The following is a 6,868-nucleotide window of genomic DNA, read 5'->3' as shown; positions in this document are numbered from 1 at the left end:
GAGTCTATAGTTGAAGATGCCCTAAAGCCCCAGATCTCACTCGCCTGAGCAGCATGAATTACCATCCGAATTGCCACCGGAAATACGTAAAAAAGGGGTAAACTCATCCACCCAACACCATTTTCCACCCCAGTTATAAGCCCATTTGTTTTTTCTTAACAAACTCTATTATTTTTTTAAGATTTCGTTCATCAATGCCGGAGTTTCAACAGGAAACACGTTGGAGACGAGTGAACACATCCCCACCCCCTTTCAGTTCCATTTAAGTCCATCAATTTTTTTAAAAAAAATCAAATACCTTTTTTGATCTTGCTTCAGAAATTTTGCTCAATTTCCCTTAACCAGTGTTTTATAATGGGGCCTGAAGAAAAAGGTTCTGTTTTGTATGGTAAATTTGAGCTCAGAAGATTTTTGGTTCAAGGTTCTTTTGCTAAAGTATACCATGATCTTAACGTGGTAACAGGGGAGAATATAGCAATGAAAGTTCTTAGAAAAGAGAGGGTGATAAAAGTAGGAATGATGGAGCAAATCTAACGAGAAATCTCCGTAATGAAAATGGTAAAACATCCAAATATAGTCGAGCTTCATGAAGTTATGGTAAGCAAAACAAATATTTACTTCACCATAGAGTACGTTAAAGGCGGTGAATTGCTTGAAAAAGTAGTTAAATGTAAGCTTAGAGAAAACAATTCTCGAGGTTATTTCCAGCAATTGATTTCTACAATTGATTTTTGTCATAGTCGTGGTGCTTATCAAATGGATATAAAACCTGAGAATTTGTTCTTAGATGAAGAAGGTAATCTTAAGGTAACCGATTTTGGGCTTATTGCTTTTACTCATCATTTAAGGCAAGATGGTTTATTGCATACAACTTGTGTACTCCTGCTTATGTTACCCCTGAAGTACTTGGTAATCATGGATATAATGGTGCAACATAAGATATTTTGTCATGCAGATGATTCTTTATGTGCTTTTAGCTGGATTTTTACCATTTCAAGATGATAATATTATGGTGTATGTTTTGGGTCATGGGTCGCCCATATGGACCAACCCGACCCGACCCAATATATTTTAATGTTTTATCCAATTAACTAAATTAAATAATCAATTAGGATAAACCCTTTAAAGGATAAGACTGAACAATTGCAATGTAACTGTTCAACTCCTCTTTAAAAGACTCCTAATGTGAGCAGTTTCGATGAGATAAGAGACGTGAGACGTGAGAAGAATGTTAAACGTGAAAAAAGAGAGGAAAACCTATGAAATAGAAAATCAAAAACTAAGCATTCAATATAGAAACAAAAGTGTTGATTTTCTCAGGTAGAATCATTAACACACAAAAACAGACTTCTAGTTTGTGAACAAAATATTTGATCCCTAGTGATTCAAAGATGGACTTGAGCACCAACCTGTCAAAGACGCAGATCGACGGCTTCCGTTGTGAATTACAAGGTACAGGTCTTGTTGTTGATTCCTATTAATATTCCTACAAAGGGATAAAAGTCATTGTTATTAATCTCATTATGTGTTCCTTTCTATACTATTCACTTTGTACGTATATAAGAAAATAAATTGAGTATATTTCTTTTCAAAATTAGTGAATAGAAAGAAGAAGAAAAAATTTTGGAAAAAGTTAAATTTTTATTTGACGTTTAATTGTGGATTAATAATTAAAAAAATAGGATTCATAATCCAATATGATTGTAGGATTACTTTTCCTACTATGAAAATAGCTCTACAATTATTATTTTTTTTTAAAAATGCTTCTGTTTAGTAGCAATTTGAAAATTGGTTGGAAGATATTTTTGGTCAAAATTTATTTGATCATAATATGGTTGTGCATATCTTCTCAAAAAAATATTATAATAGAGAAAAGAAATTAAAACGAGTTAGATACAAATTTTTGAAAAATCATCTATTTTTTGACAGCTTTCCGAAAAACTTCATCTGTCCGGAGCAATGTGGAAATTCGTCATGCAGTTTTTGGGTAGAAACTTAAATTTTTTATGATTTGCCCATTTTAAGCTTCCCTAAAATATATTATAATAGAGAAACAGACTTAAAATGAGTAAGATATGAGTTTTTTAAGTTGGGTTGAAAAAAATAATTTTTTTTTTGGGATTGAGATTCGAGTCGTATTTAGGATCATTTTTATATGTGTCTTCTTTAGGATCTTATTGGTCTTCTATATTCGTTTAGTCCTCATGTACCTTAAACAATTGCTTGTCTTTTATGAGAAATAAGTGACATATGTTGTCATATTAAATGGATTACCTATATTTCTTTTTGTTCCAATTTCAGACGTGGCTGAAAGGAACATGCTGAAATTACTCAAAGTGGGAGTTCTCAAAGTAGATTAAAAGGATGAGGTCGAAGAGCAACCTGCAGTAAGATGTGTTTCCGAGGGCGAGAAGTCGTACAGATTGATGTCCCAAAAGAGACACAAAGTATCTTAAGGAATGAAAGGATAATTCAAAGAAAAAGGGAAAAAGATCTAAGATAGTTTATGTCTTTGAACATTCGAAGAAAAGGAGAAAAATATCTAAGAGAGTTTAAGTCTTTGAAGATATATCCCTTTGGTTGTTTAATAGAATTCCTCCAGATTATTGCCAAAAAATTTGAAAAGCTTAATGAAACAGATATTAAAGATTCAGAGAGATAAGGGTATGATGTTTTGCATCATTCCTTGCCAGAATACTGAAAAAATGAACTAAATCAAGTATAAATTGAAATTAGGAATAATGAAGACTTATGGAAATACTATGTAAAAATAGGAGTTAAGTGGATAAAACTTAACCCACGGTGTATCCAAATACTCCTTTTTTTATCAGAATAATTTTATTATTATTATTATTATTGTATTTTTTTTATTTAACTTTGAAGTGAACATCTTTAATTGTGCTTTAATATGAACTGTTTTCGTTTTATTCTCTTTTATTTTTGATAAGTGAATGATTATTATATTGCACAAAACTATATGGTGTTTAATAGTTAGACATGCAAATCTGTGCTATTATAGTCTAAATGAGTTAGCGTACACATTAAAATGTTAATTTCAAATATTGATTAAATATTTAATTAGTAAATGATAAATGGATGCTTAAGTGTCTTTTTGATTTTACATTCAAATATGAAACCTTTATGAGAATTGATTTCATTGAATGTGCATGTCACATGCCTAATTATATGTCAATAACATACATGGAATGCTAGAATAGGTCACATAGGTAAAAGATTGAACGAAAAAGTTGGGAAAAGAAGGGCATTTAGGTTGTTTCATGAAAATTGAAATGTCAACTTATGAAAATTGTCTTGCTCGAAAGATTACGCGTAAACCATTTGACACGCTAAGAGAGCTGAATTCTCACTTCAATTAATATTTGTGGTCCAATGAATGTGAAGGCAAGGTATGGTGCTTCATACTTCATTAAAGCACTTGAGCGCTTTAAAGATATATGAATGAAGTTGAACCTCTGTACGAAATGTTGAATTCAAAAGATCATATAATGTTTTCAAACATTCTTGATAATTCAATGAATCAAGAAATGATTCCTGGTCCAAGTTGGAGTTATGAATCCCCAAATCCTATAGAGGAATCTAAACTTCAAATCTGTAAGAGTACAAAAATAGGTGTATCTAAACAATCTTATGAAATTGAGGATTATGTTTTCTTGGTATCTCCTACGGAATCGGTGAACATAATTATATAGTAGAGGCTTTATCAAGCCCTAAAAAGGATGAATGGTTAAAAGCGATGAAAAATAATTAGAGCCTACGAAATCAAACAAAGTCTTGAATTTAGTTAACCTTCCTAGTGAACGCTAAGCTATTGGGAATAAATGAATTCTTAAAGTTAAACGTAAATCAAATAGGTCAATAGATAGACATGTCTCAAGTTCCTTATTCTAGTACTGTCGTGAGTTTGATGTATGCTATGATGTGTAATCGCCCAGACATTTGTTATGTCGTGAGTCTAGAAAGGAAATATCGATCCTATATTAGAAAAGATCAGTGGAAAGTGGAAGGCAGTAAAGAGAATATTCTAATATCTAAAGAGAACTGCAGATCATATACTATGTTATAGTAGATCTGATTTATTCATTAAAAACTATACAGATACTGATTGGGCTGGTGACTGGGTTAATATAAAATCAACATTCGTTTTTACTTTCATACTAAATGGTGGTAATATTTCATGGAAAAGAAAGAAGAAAACTTAGACAGCTCTTTCAACCATGAAATCTGAATTTGTGGCATGTGTGTGCGCATTACAAAAAGTTATTTGTTCATAGAGATTCTTTGAACATTTGAATATTACAAAGAATTGTGAGGGTCAAATAATTCTACATTATGATAGTCAAGCCACTATCTTGTACATAAAGGATCCTAAGTATCACAGAAGAACTAATCTCATTGACATCAAGTATAACTTTGGGAGAGACATAGTGGAAAGTGGAAAAATGACTTTACAATAAACTTATACACATGAAATGATAGTTGAATTTTTTTTTGGAAGGCCATCTTTAGAAACTTGTTTGAAAACATGTTAAAGCTCTAGGTTTATATAAAGTATGATGATATTTCAGTATTGTAAACTGACTTGATTGTTATGATATCTTCTTTTATATAAAACTATTGAATTTATGTTCAAATGTAGTATGTATGTGATAATATGTAAGATATATAAAGTGTAGAACATGACGCGATATTGGCTCTCTCACATGAGTAATCGTCTCTTACGTCAGGGAACGTGAAGAAATGAATTTCTCCATAATTTTATGACTTCTTTTATGATCATGGAAAAAGTTTCTCCAACAAATGAGTTTAAAGATAACTTAAGAGAGAAACTCGGGTTAAACATCTGGAGATGTTTAGACCAAGGTATGTGTACGATGTTGAATAATCAATAGAAGGAGACACATGCACAAATTTAATGTGTAAATATCGTAGCACGTGTATCATACCACGTGTGTCTAGTGATCAATTTGCCAATGAAAGAATATTCCTTGCTTCTTCATTTTTTGAGACCTAGAAGAATAAAATCAACTTTTCAATGAAATACCATTTGACCTTTTGTTGTTTCTTGAAGCTTCAATCAGTGTGGCTACTTTAGAATTTTAACAATAGCCATGAGCACTTTGGCAATGCCGTACATGTCTAGGAAAGCAGTTGATATGGAACAGATAGATTCAAGTAGAAAGGGAAGATGATTAAATGAACAATTCAACTTGTATACATAAGTCGGCTATTACACAAGTGTAATTTTGTGTATAAAGTTAAACATAAACTCAAGTTCACTTCTTTAAGAGGTTGAGGGATCGAATAAGTCACTACCAAAGTAGTGAATAATGTCTGGGGTATTGTGAGTAATAGTATTCTTTAATAGTAGTGAATTATTTCGACATGTGATTGAAATCATTTACAGGGCTTGAAAAACCTTAAACATAAGCTCTTCATGATCACAGGTCGTACGAACTATTTGTCATCTGAATTGTGTGTCATATTGATTTAACTTTTGACTTGGGTCTTGTCAACCTTGAGCAAAGTGGGACTTGCAAGTTTTGGGCCATGGGTTGCCTATTCTGACCGACGTGACCCGAGCCAATCTATTTTAATGTCTTATCCAATTAATTAAATTAAATAATTAATTATTATAAATCCTTTAAAAGATAAGACTGAACAACTACAATCTCACATTTTAACTCTATTTAAAAACTCCCAGTGAGAGTAGTTTCGATGAGATAAGAGATGTGAGACGTGAGAAATGAAACGTTAAACATGAAAAGAGAGAGGAAAACCTATGAAACAAAAAATCAAAAACCAAACGTTCAGTCTAGAAACAAAAGTGTTGAGTTTCTCAGGCAGAATCATCATCACACAAAAATAGACTTCTAGTTTATAAACAAAATCATTATTTCCTAGTGATTCAAAGATGGACTTGAGGATAGACGACTTCCGCTGTGAATTACAAGGTTCACATATTGTTGTTGATTCCTCTTAATATTCCTACATATGGCTATGTATAGGAAAAGTCACAAGGGTGATTTTTAAGTGTCCACCTTGGGTTACATCTAATGCAAGAAAGTTGATAGGAAAGATGTTTGATCCAAATCTGAGGATTCGGATTACTTCTTAATGATTATGGAGTAATTGGTTCATGAAGACTGTCCCCAGGACTTTGAGGAGTAGGGAGGTGGAAGAGTTTTCTCATGTGGGAGATGAAGATAGTATAGGAAAGGCGAAAAATATTGAGTCTTTGAATGCTTTTCACATAATTTCATTGTCAGAGGGGTTTGATTTATCTCCGTTGTTTGAGGAAAACAATAAGGAGAAGGAACAATTGCAATTTGCAATAACAAAGCCACCTAGAAGTGTGATTTCAAAGCTACAGGAAGTGGCTAAAACGTCGAAACTCAACTTAAAGAGGAGTGGTTCTAGTGTTAGGTTGCAGGGGCACAAGAGTGGAAGGAAAGGGAAGTTGGGAATTTCTTCTGACATATTTGTTGTGACACCTTCATTTCTAGTTGTGGAGGTGAAGAAAGCTTGTGGTGGCACATTGGAATATAATCAGTTCTGCACCAAAGAGCTTAGGCCAGCACTCAAGGACATTGTTTGGAAATCAGCACCTGAGAATTCAACAATTGCTTGAGTAAATAAAAGCTACTATTAAATTCATGTATTCGAGAAATATTTGAATTTGTTTAGTTTTGTTTTTGTTGTTACTTTTAGATGTGTTCTTGAAATTCATACTTAATCTCTAAAGTATTGTCGCTATAATTCATGTGTTAGAGCGATCGAATTTGATGGTCGTAGAATACCTAGTTCTCTCTAGTTCTATTTTCTTGATGCGTGTTAATCATTAGAGGTG

The 6,868-nt window shown here is 32.4% G+C and overlaps 1 pseudogene; it reads left to right on the top strand.

Moving 5' to 3' along the window:
* Window positions 1-354: 354 nt before the first annotated feature.
* On the top strand, window positions 355-6,649 carry LOC107004328 (annotated as a pseudogene).
* The last annotated feature ends 219 nt before the right edge of the window (window positions 6,650-6,868 follow it).

This window comes from Solanum pennellii, chromosome 11 (assembly GCF_001406875.1).
Source record: "Solanum pennellii chromosome 11, SPENNV200".
NCBI lineage: Eukaryota > Viridiplantae > Streptophyta > Magnoliopsida > Solanales > Solanaceae > Solanum > Solanum pennellii.
This window is presented reverse-complemented; position numbering and strand designations above follow the sequence as displayed.